Below are 9,608 nucleotides of genomic sequence, written 5' to 3' on the forward strand. Positions count from 1 at the left end.
TATAAAGATACATAAAAGTTCTGTATTTGACAAATGTACAAGCTCAAAAATCTAGAAGTCTTATTTCATCCAACATTACAACACACTATTCTAAAATTCTTTATTAGATAATGATGTATCTTTCTATCTTAATATTTTGCGAAGAGCTGTTAAAGATGCTAAAGCTAATCTTATGAAATTTTCAACAAGTTAACACAATAAAAGGAATAATTTTCTATCCTTGTTTTTCAGTTTACAATAACCACTAAAACACAGCCAAATCAAGGAAAAAACCTCTAAAATCAGCTAATCAATATATATATATATATATATATATATATATAATGGTGACCTAATAAAATTACAATATCAAATTTCTGGAATACTTTTGAGATTATAAATGCAGGTAGAATGAATTCACTTTTTGCCTAGTGATAAATATAATCTTTATTACTTTGCATATCTAATCATAAATATAATCTTATATGCATTCCATTAACTTGGAACAAACTTCATCAATTTTTTCCCGAGTGTACTCTATTTTCATGAGCTGTTAATAAACACAGATTATATTTGTAAAAAAACAACCAATAATGACTTTATAAAATAATAAACACACAATTATTTGAGAATATATCAAATATTACTATAGAGGATAGTGAATCCTTCTCATTGGTAGCAGTTTCTTCAATAATTTCTCTCATAAATCTTATCACATAAAAATCACACTGTTTTACATTTGGTTATCGAGGACCCTATGTTAAAAACAAATTATCAATGACTAATATACACATTTAAATATTTGTTAATTAATCACAAGTAGACATATATACCTTTACTACTTCCCATATAGCCCATTTTTTCCCTTTTCTTTCCTTGTTTGAATTAAACAATCTTAAGCCTTCATACATCAATAAGAGTCGATATATTAGTGTTTTTATTGACTAAATTACATTCTTAACAAAAATATAATATGTACTCACATATCTACTATATATTTCCAATCATCGTCATGATGCAATGACTAAGTGAATCCAACAAATAAACCGTCTCCTTATAAGGATTGATGACAGTGAGAATCTAATGACAACTATACACAAACTACATAATTAGTACATACATATTTCAATAAATTGTCAAAAATGAATTAAAATTGATGTTGTAATTCTTACTTATCTATTATTATGTGGCACCAAAACTAGTTGATTTTTTGATTCACAATGTATGTAAAATACCAAAAAAGGGAAAATAACCATAAGGAAAATTTTCAGAATTTTTAGAAATTTTCTGAGAATTTTTCGGAGCTAGTATGACGAGTTTAACGGGATAAATAATGGACCACGGGAAAGTCTATTTAGGCTATCCCATTTTAATGAGGAAAAGTTGAATTTTTTATTTTATTTTCCTTTTCCTCTCTTCCCCCATTTCCTATCCCCGACCCGCGCCCCATGCCTCACCCGTTGCCGCTTCTTCTTCCCTTCCCCAACCGACGTGCCGCCGCCGCCACATGCGTCTGTTCCTCTTCTCCCCGCATACAAGACCCCTCGACCAAGGAAACCTCGAGCGATTCCTCCCATTCTTCTCCTCCCCGACCCGGTGCTCAAGGGTTTTCCCCTCTTCCTCTCTTCTGCCGACGCCGCCGACGCCCTCTCCACAGTCCTCCTCTGCCTCCCGATCTCTTCCCTTCTCCTGATCTCCGCCCGAACCCAGTCATGATCGTCCTCATTGCGTCGCCTCTGATCGCCACGGCCGACGCTAGTCACTGCTGCCCATCACCGTTCATCCATGCGAGTTGCCGACGCAGCTAGCCTCGACCGATCCCTTTTCCTGATCTGGCACCGACTCACTGAGTGTCGGCGTCTCTTGACCTAGCACCGCCAACAGCTCCTGGGAGCTTGCTGCCATCACCGATCTAGGGTTTCCGATGGCCGGATTTGAGGCAGGTTTTCCTCCTAGATCTAGAATTAGGAGTTGAGTGTTATTTTGGCTGAATTGGACAACCAAAACTGTGTAGGGCTGTCATCTTCCTCCTCCCGGTCTCCGCCATCGCCGTCGCCACTCCTCTGCTCCGATTCACCCTCACGGTAGACACTGTTGAGTGAAAGTCATTGACTTGCTGCTGAGGCAGTGAACAATCACTACTGCTAGGATTTTGGGTGTTGTTGTTACTACTGTACTGCTACCGAGGAGCAATAGGATAACAAAATCTTATGTCTTATTAGACTTACAGTAGAATTTATATTAGAACGTGTTAAGTTTTGATTGAACTAAATACCGAGTTAGGTGAGTTTTGGGTTGGTTCATGTATTAATATAATCCAATTTGATTGTAGATTATTGGGGATACCTAATCCATTGTAATTGTGAAATGAGTTAAGTTAAACCTAATTAGATTTGGGTTAATGGTTGGTTAGCTAATTAAATGCATAAGGGAATTAGCTAAATTCGTATATGTTTGATATTACAGGACCTTGACTCAGGACGAGCACTTCGACATTGAGGTTGTTTAGCTCGAACTACATTTGAGACGGGTACCTTGACTTATCTTTTAGATAATGTCATATTGATATGCTTAGTATATTTTAACAAGTAGTAATAATTATGTTTATATCTACATTGGTATGCCACTATTTGTTTCCGAGCATGTTTTGTTTGTTACTTGTTTAGCGTTCATGCCCCTGTTATTATTTATGATATAGAGGTAGTGACATACCATGCCATGTGATATGCCAGACTAGTTATTTACCATATCTGACCTGTGTACCTAGATCTGTTTATTTGATCGATTTATATTCGGTACATATTTTATGGAGGTAGATATGGTCAGGATTTGTATGCTTAGTGTCATGCACCATCTCGCATGATTGCATGCTGTGCGATAGTCGACTCCATTATTGTTGACCACATCGCCAGTTACATGGATCTGCACACACAACCACTTATTATTGTTGAGCACTCCAGTGCCCTTATGGTACCACAGGGTTTTGATGTGGGACCTCAGTATCAGCTCCAACCCCAGCCACTGGTTCAGTACCAGTCACAGCCTCAGTCCCTAGTCCAGTATCAGTCGCAACCTATATATCTGTCTCTGGCTTAGTACCCGGCGCCGTCACAGTTGCAGGCTCATACTCAGGCGCAGCAGCCTTTGGCAGCACTACCACCTCCACCACTGCTAGAGACTGGACGCATTCATGTGGTTACCAGAGAGGATGCAGTGGGCCGACGGATCCATTTTCTGTGGTATGATTTTACTTTATGCATTATCCGTTGATATGCTGATAGATACTGGTAGCTCGCATTCTTTTATTTCCCATGCCTTTATGAGGGACATAGGTAGACTACCTACTCTTAAACCACAGCGACTGACCGTCTCTCTATCGTCCGGTGATACATTAGATGTCACTCAGGAGGTTAGAGGTTGCCCGTTAGATTTTGGCAACATGATACTCATGGTTGATTTATTAGTGCTGGAAATGGTCGAGTTTGATATTATCCTTGGCATGAATTTGCTGTCTGCATATCATGCCACGGTCGATTACCAGACGAGGGTGGTCACATTCCGACCTCCGAACCAACCCTCGTGGGATTTCACCAACATCAGGGACGATGACATATCAATCATTTCAGCGATTCAGGCTCAGAAGCTGCTATCACATGACTGTCAGGATTTTCTGTTATATTTGATTGATACTGAAGACGGCAGTAGTTCTCAACTCTCCGACGTTTCGGTAGTCCGAGAGTATCCGGATATATTTCCAGAGGAGCTACCAGGCTTACCTCCCAAAAGGCAAGTGGAGTTTACTATTGAGCTGATTCCGGGGACCGCGCCAGCATCAAAAGCTCCATATCGTATGGCACCGAAAGAGTTGGATGAGCTAAAGGTCCAACTCCAAGAGTTATTGGACAGGGGATTTATTCACCCTAGTGTTTCTCCGTGGGGTTCTCCGGTATTGTTCGTCAAGAAAAAGGATGGTACTCTAAGGTTGTGCATAGATTATAGACAGCTGAATGCAGTGACCGTCAGAAATAAGTACCCCTTACCTCGGATCGAGGATTTATTTGATCAGCTTAGAGGTACATCAGTGTATTCTAAAATTGATCTACGGTTTGGATATCATCAACTGAGAGTTAAAGAATCTGATATTCAGAAGACAACATTCCGTACTAGATACGACCATTATGAGTTTTTGGTAATACCATTTGGGCTTACCAATGTTCCAGCGGTGTTTATGGATTTGATGAACCACATCTTCTTGGAGTATCTTGATTAGTTTATTATTGTTTTCATCGATGACATATTGGTCTATTCGCGTTCCGAAGAGGAACATGCGCATCACCTTCGCATAGTCTTGGAGACTCTTCGACAACATCAGCTATATGCGAAGTTCAGCAAGTGTGCCTTCTGGCTATCTTCAGTCGGTTTTTTGGGTCATGTGGTCTCTAGCCGAGGTATTTCAGTAGACCTTTAGAAGATCGAGGCTGTCACCAGTTGGGAGCAGCCGAAATCAGTACAGGAGATCCGTAGTTTTCTGGGACTGGCTGGATATTACAGACGGTTCATCGAGGGTTTCTTCTGGATTGCTATGCCGCTGACACACCTAACCAGGAAAGGTGTGAAGTTCACGTGGTCCGAGGCTTGTGAGACCAGCTTCCAGGAGCTGAAGCGGAGATTAGTGTCGGCTCCAATTTTGATTTTTCCCGCTGGAGAGGATGGATTCATACTTTATATTGGCGCATCTCTTTAGGGTTTAGGCGCTGTTCTGATGCAACATGGCAGAATAGTCTCCTATGCTTCTCGTCAGTTGAAGGAGCATGAGAAGAACTACCCAGTTCATGATCTGGAGTTGGCTACCATTATATTTGTTTTGAAGATTTGGCGGCATCATCTGTACAACATTATCTTTGAGATTCTTACTGACCATAAGAGTCTCAAATATCTGTTCACTTAGAAGGAGCTTAATCTCCGACAGAGGAGATGGATGGAGTTACCGAAGGATTACGATTGTACCATTAGCTACCACCCGGGGAAAGCTAATGTGGTTGCCGATGCACTTAGCAGGAAGTCCAGAGGGACTTTGGCTTGCCACCGAGCTTTAGTCACGGACTTGATTCAGGGTTTTTCCAAGTTGGGCCTTCAGGAGCAGGGACGGACAGAGCAGGGTATGTTGGTTACCATGGTTGCTCAGTCGTCGATCAGGACGAGGATCTGAGAGGCCCAGGCCGGAGATCAGCATTTTCAGTTCATTGACAGTCAGATAGCTTCCGGGCAGCAGACAGGGTTCACCCGAGAGGATACAGGTATTATATATTTCCGAGGCCGATTATGCGTACCTCCATCTCACCCGGTCAGGGAGGAGTTACTTTAGGAGGCTCATCACTCCCGATTTGTTATCCACCCAGGCAGGACCCGCATGTATCGGGATTTGAGGCGTTCCTACTGGTGGAACGACATGAAGAAAGATATCACGGAATTTGTAGCCAGATGTCTTGTCTGTCAACAGGTGAAGGTTGAGCACCAGAGACCTGTCGGATTACTTCAGCGGATTCCTATTCCTGAGTGGAAATGAGAACACATTACAATGGATTTTGTGGTGGGTTTGCATAGGACACGACGAGGCCATGACATGATTTGGGTAATCGTTGATCGATTAACCAAATTTGCGCACTTCTTAGCGATCCGAAAGACTGATTCCCTGAATCAATTGGCAGATCTGTATTGCCGAGAGATCATCAGATTACATGGTGTCCCTTTGAGTATTATTTCGGATAGAGATTCACGGTTCACGTCCCGATTCTAGCAGAGTCTGCAGCAGGCCTTGGGCACTCAGCTCCGTTTTAGTACAACTTTCCATTCGTAGACAGATGGACAGTCAGAGCGGACTATTCAGACTCTAGAGGACTTGCTGAGGTCTTGTGTATTGGATTTCAGAGGCAGTTGGGAGGACCATTTGCCATTGGTAGAGTTCACCTACAACAACAGCTTTCATTCGGCTATCCAGATGACACCGTTTGAAGCGTTGTATGGTAGGCTTTGTCAGACACCCACCCTTTGGGAGGAGGTTGGAGAGGCCCAGCTGCTAGGGCCTCATATAGCTCAGCAGGAGATAGAGTTGGTCCGTACTATCAGACGGATGATGTTAGAGGCGCAGGATCACCAAAAGAGTTATGTTGATCGGAGACGGAGACCCTTGGAGTTCTCCATTGGCGACCATGTATTCCTGAGAGTTTCACCCACGAAAGGGGTGAAGAGATTTGGCCTCCGGGGTAAGCTAGCTCCACGATACATTGGGCCTTTCTAGATCTTAGAGAGGATTGGAGCAGTAGCTTATCGCCTGACACTACCACCGGCTCTGACAGGCGTTCATGACGTATTCCATGTATATATGCTGAGGAGATACGTAGCGGACCCAACACATGTGCTGTTTGATATCTCAGTTCCTATTCATCTTGACGTTACCTACGAGGAGGTTCCTGTACGGATTCTGGATCAGAAAGAGTGTCAGCTGTGAAACAAGACTTTCCGGCTGGTTAAAGTCGGATGGCAGCATCATTCCGACAAAGAGGCTACCTGGGAACTCGAGGATACGATTCGAGCTCGATACCCCCATATTTCACTTGAGGTATGTGGATTAATTTACTGTTCAGCATTTATACTCTTTATCTGTTGCTAGTACTTGCTGATGGTAGATAATGAAATTTGGAGACTAAATTTTTATTAGTGGGGGAGAATGTAAAATATCGAAAAGGGTAAATAACCATAAGGGAATTTTTTAGATTTTTTAGAAATTTTCTGGAAAATTTTCGGAGCTAGTATGACGAGTTTAACGGGGATAAATAATAGACCACGGGAAAGTCTGTTTAGGCTACCCCATTTTAATGAGGAAAAGTTGAATTTTTTATTTTATTTTATTTTCCTTTTCCTCTCTTCCCCCATTTCCTATCCCCGACCCGCGCCCCATGCCTCACCCGTTGCCGCTTCTTCTTCCCTTCCCCAACCGACGTGCCGCCGCCGCCACATGCGTCTGTTCCTCTTCTCCCTGCATACAAGACCCCTCGACCAAGGAAGCCTCGAGCGATTCCTCCCATTCTTCTCCTCCCCGACCCGGTGCTCAAGGGTTTTCCCCTCTTCCTCTCTTCTGCCGACGCTGCCGACGCCCTCTCCGCAGTCCTCCTCTGCCTCCCGATCTCTTCCCTTCTCCTGATCTCCGCTCGAACCCAGTCATGATCGTCCTCATTGTGTCACCTCTGATCGCCATGGTCGTCACTAGTAGCCGCTGCCCGTCGCCGTTCATCCACGCGAGTTGCCGACGCGACTAGCCTCGACCGATCCCTTTTCCTGATCTGGCACCGACTCACTGAGTGTCGGCGTCTCTTGACCTAGCACCACCAACAGCTCCTGAGAGCTTGCTGCCATCACCGATCTAGGGTTTCCGATGGCCGGATTTGAGGTAGGTTTTCCTCCTAGATCTAGAATTAGGAGTTGGGTATTATTTTGGCTGAATTGGACAACCAAAACTGTGTAGGGTTGTCATCTTCCTCCTCCTGGTCTCCACCATCGCCGTCGCCGCCCCTCTGCTCTGATTCACCCTCACAGTAGACACTGTTGAGTGAAAGTCGTTGACTTGCTGTTGGAGCAGTGAACAATCACTACTGCTAGGATTTTGGGTGTTGTTGTTACTACTGTACTGCTACCGAGGAGCAATAGGGTAACAAAATCTTATCTCTTATTAAACTTACAACAGAATTTATATTAGAACATGTTAAGTTGTGATTGAACTAAATACCGAGTTAGGTGAGTTTTGGGTTGGTTCATGTATTAATCTAATCCAATTTGATTGTAGATTATTGGGGATACTTAATCCATTGTAATTGTGAAATGGGTTAAGTTAAACCTAATTGGATTTGGATTAATGGTTGGTTACCTAATCAAATGCATAAGGGAATTAGCTAAATTCGTATATGTTTGATATTACAGGACCTTGACTCGAGACGAGCACTTCGACATTGAGGTTGTTTAGCTCGAACTACATTTGAGGCGGGTACCTTGACTTATCTTTTAGATAATGTCATGTTGATATGCTTAGTATATTTTAACAAGTAGTAATAATTAAGTTTATATCTGCATTGACATGCCATTATTTGTTTCCGAGCATGTTTTGTTTGTTACCTATTTAGCGTTCATGCCCCTGTTATTATTTATGATATAGAGGTAGTGACATACCATGCCATGTGATATACCAGACTAGTCATTTACCATATCTGACCTGTGTACCTAGATCTGTTTATTTGATCGATTTATATTCGGTACATATTTTATGGAGGTAGATATGGTCAGGATTTGTATGCTTAGTGTTATGCACCATCTCACATGATTGTATGCTGTGCGATAGTCGACTCCATTATTGTTGAGCACATCGCCAGTTACATGGATCTGCACACACAACCACTCATGTGTTAGTGGTTTTTATTCAGGCAGGGTGTGTTCTCCGTTGGTCCGCTCATGGATAGTGTGACGCAGCGTGGTAGTCGGCAGATATCCCTCCTCTGGATTGTCTCAGGGAGATGAGACCATTGCGCTCCCCCACTTATGATTTGGGGTAGGAGGATGGGTGTCTCCGACAACATCCCGTCCACTCGGTCACTCATCAGGAGTAGTGACGACAGAGTGCACGGTTGTCATAACCCTACCCACTCGGTCTCACCATCATGTGTGAGATGGCTGACTGGCGTCAGGAGTGACCAGGACATGTCATTTGCATCATATGCATGATGCATTTATTGCTTATGTTTGCTGCACTTTATTTGCTGCATATTGGATGAATGCATATGATTGACATGCATACAGGGACATGTATTTTCGGTCTGACGACCTTGTTATCCTGATAGGAGGTCCTGGTGAGTACAGTTTATCCCTTATCTTTAGTTTTGCATTGTTTCATTACTTTTGGAGACTGTACGCATATTTATTACTGCTAGGTATTATTTACTATGCATGTCAACTAGGTATCCGCTGAGTGTTGGACTCATCCCCTGTTATTACCATTTCAGGTTGAGGCTGTCCGGAGGAGTTCCAGTCGCTAGTTCCCCCTTCAGGTTGCGAGGATTTCTGTTTTGGATCTTCTTTTTGGTTTCTTTTTATGTTATTGTCTACGTTTATCTTTTGGCACTTGGATCTTGTATGATCCCTTATTATCGATGAGTTTTCGTTTGGATGTATGCTGGTGATTTAAGTTTTATGGGTGTAGTTAAGTAGGATATAAGATTTGAGTTTTATGGGTGTAGTTGAGTAGGATATTTGAGATGTTTTCCTTATTGTTGCTTATTTGTTTTTTACTATTAAACTGCGTGGGTGCTTGTTTAATATTTATTGTTATTATTTTGGCCATGTTGGTCGAGGTATATATGGTCCTGAGGGAATTGTAGGAAGTTTTATATTGTCACCCGTACAGGGGAGATGCTGTCGAAATTTCTTCTGGCAGGGACTACCTGGGGCGTGACAATGTAATCTATCCGCCAAAACATTTGCTCTTTCATTCAAGTGTTCGATTTTATAGTTTTTGTCAAGTTTGGTCACATATGACATATATGGGATTATGTGTTTATTCACAAATCTAAATTTGTCGACTTTGT

General features: G+C 42.5%; 1 long non-coding RNA gene across 2 annotated transcripts; it reads left to right on the forward strand.

Annotated features, from left to right (window-relative positions):
• Positions 1–1,409: 1,409 nt before the first annotated feature.
• On the forward strand, positions 1,410–9,290 carry LOC122001347. Of its 2 annotated transcripts, none has more exons than XR_006117320.1 (3): positions 1,410–2,063; positions 2,446–3,218; positions 9,027–9,290. It is a non-coding gene; the product is annotated as an uncharacterized LOC122001347 (long non-coding RNA). The 2 variants fall into 2 exon arrangements; XR_006117319.1 differs by having other exon boundaries at positions 2,446–2,509.
• Positions 9,291–9,608: the final 318 nt, after the last annotated feature.

The sequence above is a fragment of the Zingiber officinale genome, chromosome 7A, assembly GCF_018446385.1.
Source record: "Zingiber officinale cultivar Zhangliang chromosome 7A, Zo_v1.1, whole genome shotgun sequence".
Lineage (NCBI taxonomy): Eukaryota > Viridiplantae > Streptophyta > Magnoliopsida > Zingiberales > Zingiberaceae > Zingiber > Zingiber officinale.